This window comes from Tenrec ecaudatus, chromosome 18 (assembly GCF_050624435.1).
Source record: "Tenrec ecaudatus isolate mTenEca1 chromosome 18, mTenEca1.hap1, whole genome shotgun sequence".
NCBI classification, from domain to species: domain Eukaryota; kingdom Metazoa; phylum Chordata; class Mammalia; order Afrosoricida; family Tenrecidae; genus Tenrec; species Tenrec ecaudatus.
The window spans coordinates 8,991,540-8,999,299 of record NC_134547.1 but is presented as its reverse complement, the minus strand read 5'-3'; positions in this window follow the sequence as shown (position 1 = coordinate 8,999,299).

Below are 7,760 nucleotides of genomic sequence, written 5' to 3'. Positions count from 1 at the left end.
TACTGAAAGTAATTGGCTGACATTGAACCATTGCAGGAGGAAGCCTATGAAAAAGTCCAAGCTGCACTCACAGGCTTGGGGAACAAGACTCCAGGAACTGACTGAATACTCATTTCAGCAAATGGATGTAGTGCTGGGAGCACTCACTTGTGTATGCCCCAAAAAATACCTTGGAAGACCTAACAAGATGGACAGAACCTAAATGCCCATCGATGAAGGCATGGGTAAGCCAACGATTGAAGAACCGGTAGGACATGATGCTGAGTGAAATGATAGTCAATCCCAAAGGACAAATATGGGATGGGATCACTATTGTAAAAGGTCCAGGAAGGGTGATCACACTCAAAGAGGGTCTTTGGTGATTACCAGGGATGGGAGGGGAAGCAAAGCTAGGACACGAAGAAAGACGACACGGGGAAACAATTGGGCCAACAGACTAATGGACCAAGGGAACCCGTCTCCAGGATCCTGAGACCCGATGACCTAGATGGTGCCTGGCTACCAGTACCAACTGCTCTGAAAGAGGCCATATTAGATTTGGGCTAGAGTGGGAGAAAACTGTGGAACAGAAATTAAAATCATTCAAGAAGGACAAGGCTTGTTGGATGGACAGATTGGTGGGCCTCCAAAGACTATGGCCCTTACTCACCATTCAGGCCTGGAAGGGAATTCATCTCCATTCCTCAGTTTTCAGCCAAACAATAGACAAGTCTATACAGGGACACAGGGGGCCCTGGTAGCACAGTGGGTGAGTCTTCTGCACAGCTCACTGCAAAGTCAGTCGTTTGATCCCATCCATTGCTCCTTGGGGGAAAGATGAGGTTAGTGGTTCCATCGAAGATTTATAGTCGCAGAAACCAAAAGGAGGCTGCTAGTCTGTCCTGCGGGGTCGCTATGAGTTGGAGTTGACTCAATGGCAGTGATTTTGGTTTGGTTTTTCTATCAAGCAACACCTTGGAATTACCAACCATTGGAAATGGAAAGGGCGGCGTTTATCCCAGGACAAAGCACAGAAAGAACAAATTTGTGTTGGAAGGAGTACTGCCAGACGTGAAAATATGAGGACATCGTGGCTTCTGGTCGTGACTTTCCACATGCTATCAGGAGGGACCGGTCTGCTATGAAGGACATCCTGCTCAGTGAAGTAGAAGATCAGCACAAAGAGAAAGACCCTCACTGAGATGGAATGGCACAATGGCTATAACAATGGGCTCAAGCACAGCATTGATTGTGGGCACAGGGCAGTGTTTCATTCTAGAGTACTTAGAGGGACCGCACAACAACATACCTGTGATTACCATCCCATTTGGGAATGGGTTTTCTTGATTCGTGAGTCAGAACTAGTTAAGGTATGTCTTCAGTTCACCTCTTTTGGAATATAAAAGGAGCAGGTTAAGCAAGCAGAAATGAGGGGAGAGATGCTGTGGTAGTTACACAATTTGGAGTCAATTTAAGAAGGGGTGGAGTCTAGCCCGTCAATCAGGACATAGCTTGATGACCTCATTTGGAGGCCCCCACGGAGATAAATAGCTCACTCAAGGCCAGATACCCACAGACACTCTGCTGGTTCTTCCTGCTGACAAGACACATGGAGCTATGCTAGAGCCCTGGAATTGGAAGAGCCACATGGAGACCCCTGCCAGTGCTGAAATGCTTCCACTGCCACTGGATCCACCAGACTGTCTACTCATTGGCCTGTGATCTTTCTTGCGGCATTTGTTGTCATTGCATGTGCTGCTTGAGTCCGAAGAAGAATTTATAGACTGGTAATGGATCTATGGGCTAATATCGTATTTATGGAGTTGACCCAGACTGGGCTGGGATGTCTTCTTAATGTACAATTGTTCTTTGATATAAAGTTCTCTCTTACACACATGAGCGTCTCTAGATTCGTTTCTTTAGTCAAATCCGGACTAACACAGATGCCATGCTACCTGGAGAGGCAACAAGGAGTCAAGGAATAGAAACAGAAATGGACCCTCCCTCAGAGCAGTACAGAGAGAACGCCTTCCCGGAGCACAGGCAGCCTGCATTCAACTGTGAGAAAATAGTTTGTTTGTTTGTTTGTTTGAAGCCACCCATGTGTGGTACTTTATGATAGCGCAGCACCAAATAACTAAGAAAGGTGCCCTGGTGGCATAGTGGGTTACATGCTAGACTGCCAACCACAAGGTCAGCAGTTCAAACCCACCAGCCACTCTTTGGGAGAAAGAGGAGGCTGTCTGCTCCTGTGATGACTTATAGCCTCAGAAGCCCACCGAGGCAGTTTCATTACTCTGTCCTACAGAGTCACTGAGTCTGAATTGACTCAGTGGCACAGAGTGCTGCAGTAACTAAGACCGGGTGTTGGAAGATGTTGCAGTTAACATGAACTCCTACTGGAGGAGGGTGAGCCTTAAGTCCTTCTTAGAAGGAGGAGAAGGAACATATCTAGGAAAGGTGGCCATGTTCCAGAGGGAAAAAGACAGCTGCAGGCCAAGTCACGCCAAGGACCAGCGACCTTCAGGAGAAGCTGGGAGAGGGCAAGGGGCTGTTTCTCGGCGCCTCGGAAAGAATCCACATGGCCGGCATCCTCGTTTCCGACTGCTGGCATCCAGGACGATGAGAAAACGCATTTCTGTCCTTAGAAGCCACCTCGCTGGGATGGTTTTGTCACGGTCCCCCTGGTAAGCGAAGTCAGCGCTCTGATGTGGAAGTGCGGCCTGGTCCGCGTGATGGCGCCAAAGCTCCTGGCGGAAGTTGAGAAAGTTCCTCTGGAGAGCTTCCGGGTCAAGATGGAGGACTAGTCCCACCAAGAGTAGAATTCTCCTCCCTAAGAAACAGGAGAAGCATCCCCAGTAAAAGACGTTTTAAAACCCAAGGAGAGAGAGCTTGAGATGCCGCTAGGCCCCAGAGGTCATCATTCAAGGTCATGAAATCTACAGAGAAACAGCATCCCATGTTGTCACTTGCCCTTTGATAGAATGTCAACAGACATTGGGGGGGCGGGGGCAGGGGGCTCCACGTTGATCCTTGGTTGTGGCAGTCTCGGAGAGCAGCTCCTGTGGGGCGGTCACGTCCATCTCCAGAGATTTGGCAGGTGTGTGTGTGTGTGTGTGTGTGTGTGTGTGTCATGGACTGGACTATTCAGGAGTATTTGCTTTTTGTTAATCATCAATTCCGTATGAAGCAACTCACTCGGCGGCTCAATTTTCACCAACTTCCGTGGCTAAAAATAGTAACGCCAAAAATGTCCCCCGTTTCCCTACCCCAAACCTTTGACCATCCCTGGCCAAAGTTAGCTAACGAGTTGTTTACAGTCGGCTAGCTCCTCATTGCCAGGAGTCCGCTGTCCAACTCGCCGTGACCCTGTTTGACCGACCCTGAGATTTTCCTGGACTGTAATCTTACAGGGGAAGAGATGCCCAGGTCTCTTCTCCCTTCTAGCTTCAGGTGGGTTCCAAGTGCCCCCTGTTCCATAAACAGTGGGGTGCTTAACCGTGCTGCAACTAGGGATACTGGTACAGCTGAACCCAACCCAACCTTCTACCATGGGGTGAGTTCCGACTAACAGAGCTAGACCCAACGGGGGCTAGAACAACAGTGGGATTCAGCTGGTCCCCAACGATTCAGGAAAAGAGATACCTAAAAAATATTTTTAGTTAAAAAAATATATACCTAATTTTTTGTTGAGCTAGTTGTTAAAATGGACCTGTAATCACCGTTTTGGATCAGGTGGATGGATTTGTGGAAATCACAAATTCACATTCCTTTCTCTCCCCCAGCCCCCTAACAGTCTATATGTATATATTTTACTCATTCCAATATATCCCTTCTCTTCCCATACATTTCTGTTGTCCAATCCCATCAGGTGGGGTTATACAATGATCAGTGCAATCAACTCCCCTCGCCCCAATTTCCTAATAGTCTTAATGGCATTTAATTCACATTGCCTACAATTCAGTAATTCAATCATATTAAGAAGAGTAGCACGATCATCTCCACAATCAATTTTGGAAGATTTTCTCCGGTCCTTGTACTCATGGTTATCATCTCCCTATTTCCCCACAACCTCTCCTGCCAGACCCCCAAGGAACCATGATTCCAGTTATTGTCTCTATCGCTTTAATTAGCCTGGATCCCTGCTCTTTAAGATTCCCCTGCATGACAGTATTCTAGGAAACCAAGGCAATATTCACTGTGTCAATAGGTATGGAAAATTAGAACTACCAATAATTAGACATATACTGGTAATATGCATTTATTTCCTAAAACGTGTTATACTTTTGATGAAATATGGTGTGTGGGAAAGCCCAGTCCCCCCACAACTAATCGTGGCTTCGATAGGCACAATTGTATGGTTAAGATATATATAAAGATTATAGTAAAGTCATAGAGAGCATGAGAGATAGAAGAGAGACTGAAACAATGGAGTTAGACGTATTTCATAGTAGCATGCTCACGTCAGCCTCACTTGGTGGTCCACGTGGAGAGATTTATTGCTAACAAAGGCTTATATATTCTCTGGGGGCATGCAAGCCCCCTAATGACAGGTGAAGACATACATCACAGGAAAGGGTTGTGCCATAGGTAATACAGTAATGGCAGGGGGTGATCTAGAGGTATCTATGTAATAGGAAGAGGAGGTAATGTGACAAGATGGGTGGATCCTAGATTCTGGGAGGTAGCTTAATTTTGGATGTCGCCCAGCCAGTTTGACCAGTTCTCTGGCTCACTATAGAAACCATTATCGGTAGGGTGGAAACCTCACCTACAGGAACCAAGCTAATGGTCGAAAGCCTTTAGGGAGAAGTAGCCCACTGTCCTTAATAGCAAGGAGTGGACTCTATCTGGGGTGGGACCAGACAGTAGTCTGGCAACTGACTGCCTTCAGGGAGAATGTCTCTAAGCATCTGACCTCCCACCATGTGCTGGCAAAAAGTCCCTAATATTTGGCATGTCTTTGGGGGAGACAGAGCTGGGGAAGACTGTTTATAATCCCACAGGTACCTCTTTAATTGTTCTTTTTAAAGTGCTAACTGTATGAAATAATAAGCTACCCTTTGGTACATAGTGTTTTTATACTTAAAACAGTCATTAGCACAATGATCAAGGTACAGCACCCCCACACGCAAACACACACACACACAACAGGACAAACAACAGAAACATGGGTGAAGGGAGACAAGATGGTATAAGATATGAAAATAATAATAATAATTTAAAATTTATCAAGGGTTTATGAAGGTGGGAGCGGGGAGGGCAAAAAGAGGAGCTGATACCAAGGGCTCCAGTAAAAAGTATTTCGAAAAGAATGATGGCCACCTATGTACAAATGTGCTTGATACAATTGATGTGGGGATTGCGATAAGAGCTATGCACTGAATCTACGCTAACAGGGTTGAAAATTTTGGAAAAGGAGAGCGAGAATGAGAATGGTTGCCCAATAGAATTAAACTAAAACCAAAACGAAACTGCCATTCAATCAACCGTGACTCATAGCAACCCTCTAGGACAGGGTAGAACTGCTGTGGTAGTTACAGAATCTGCTGTCAATTTGAGACTATTAAGAGGGAAGGGATGGAGTTTAGCCTGTCACACAGGTTATAGCTTCATGACTTCATTTGTAGGCGCTAAGGAGATAAATAGCTCCCTGGAGGTGGGACACAGACACTCCCTGGAAGACATTCCTGTTGACAAGTCACATGGAGCTATGCTAGGGTCCTGGAGCTGGAGGAGCCACGAGGAGACCCACGCCAGTACTGAGATGCTTCCACCGCCACTGGATCCACAAGAGTTCCCACCCATTGACCTGTGATCTTCCTGCATTCTGAGTCGTTGCGTGTGTTGTGTGAGTCTGAAGAGGAATTTATAGACTGGTATCAGACATCTGGCTAATATTGGACTTGATCTGGACTGGGCAGGATGCTTCTCTTAATGTACAATTGCTCTTTGATATAAAGTTTTCTCTTACACATAGATAAGCATCCATGAATTTACTTCTCTGGTCAACCTGGATGAGCACAGCTGCCCATAGTGGGTTTCCAAGACTGTAACTCTTTGTGGGAGTAGAAAGCCTCCTCTTTCTCTCCCAGAGCAGCTGGCGGTTTCCAACTGTTGATCTTGCAGTCAGCAGCCCAACATGTAACCACTTTGACACCAGATAACCTCTCCCTATAGAATTGATGCCTCCGCCTTGCATGTGCAGAAATGTTTGAGGGTGGATGATTTTACCACAAGCGTGTAAAGGGAGCTGGGGGTGGGGTGAGGGGAGGGACGACAGCGCTATTCAGATCAAGGTCTCCATTCGACAATTCTGATATTATCCCATAGGAGTGTGCATGTGAACTTATTCAAGCGGTGAGTTTGACACTTCCTATGAGCTGAGATTAAGGAGCCCTGGTGGGTACCGGTTATGCATCGCACAGCTAACTGCAAGGACAGCAGCCAGAAAGCACTAGCCACTGCCAGGGAGGGAGATGGAACTTTCTCCTCCTGTGAGGAACCACAGTCTTGGAAACTCACAGGGCACTTCTCCCCTGCCCTGTAGGGTGATACATGGAGGCGGTACTAGCTCCATGGCAGTGAATGAGTTCAGAGTTTGGTCAGATGAGATCGCGTCATCCGTTTGACGACTGGGGTCAGGAGCCTGAGACATTTGTCCTGAAGTCCCTCGCAAGCCAACCAAGCTCCAGGACAAGACCTGTTTTATAGTTAGACTTTGGCATGCCAGCAAGAATCTCGATATGATTTATTGCCTACAGCTGCCTGCTCTGAGTGTCTTGTCTGTACAGGGAAGCCTGGAACACTGATTCTAAGAGGCATGTCATTTTAACAGACCTGGTATTGACGAGGAGCTGGGAGTATGCGGGAGTTCTTCCTGCTGGGGTTTTCTCTGCCTGCTTGGAATACTTACTCTTGATGGGTGAGTTGCTAGTTAATCAAGTAACTCCCCCAAAATACATTGTCACACGGGGAATCCAGGACAGATAAACCCCTAAGAACCAATAATAAGAATTGTGATACTAGGAGGGTAAGAAAAAGGGGAGCAGGGTAAGGGGGAACAGATCACAATGATTGACATATAACCCTCTCGGGGGGGGGGGGCGGACAACAGAAAAGTGGGTAAAGAGAGACAATGGTCGATATAAGACATGAAAAAATAACAATTTATAAATTATCAAGGGTTTATGAGTGGAGGGAGGGAAAACATATCAGCTGATACCAAGGGCTCAAGTAGAAAGAAAATGTTTCGAAAATGATGATGTCAGCATACATACAAATGTGGTTGACACGATGGATATATGTATGGATTGTGATAAGAGCTGTAAGAGTCCCCAATAAAATGATTTAACAAGAACGAAAGAAAGCAGTTACATTATCTCCAATTTTCAAGTATTAAAAAGTACTGCGGTGGCAAAAAAATATGCTAATGTTTTAAACTTAACCACTGCCATTGGGTTGATTCTGACTCATAGTGACCCTCTAGGGCAGAGAAGAACTGCCCCTAGTATCAGCTCCAACTCCAGGAAGGGGAGGTGTTCCAATCTCTCTGTACCCTCTCCAGAATTTATTTTTTGGTGTGTTGAACTTTGGTGTCACTGGCAGATCTTCCCCCATTTAGTCTATTTTGGTAAAAGCTTTTGTGTGTAATTGGTTCCATTGGTCTACATTTCTATTATACCAGTTTCAGGCTGTTTTGACTAATGTGGCTTTATAGGATGTTTTTAGTAGGTTTTTGAAGTGCAGAAGTGAGAGGTCTCCTACTTTGTTCTTATTCT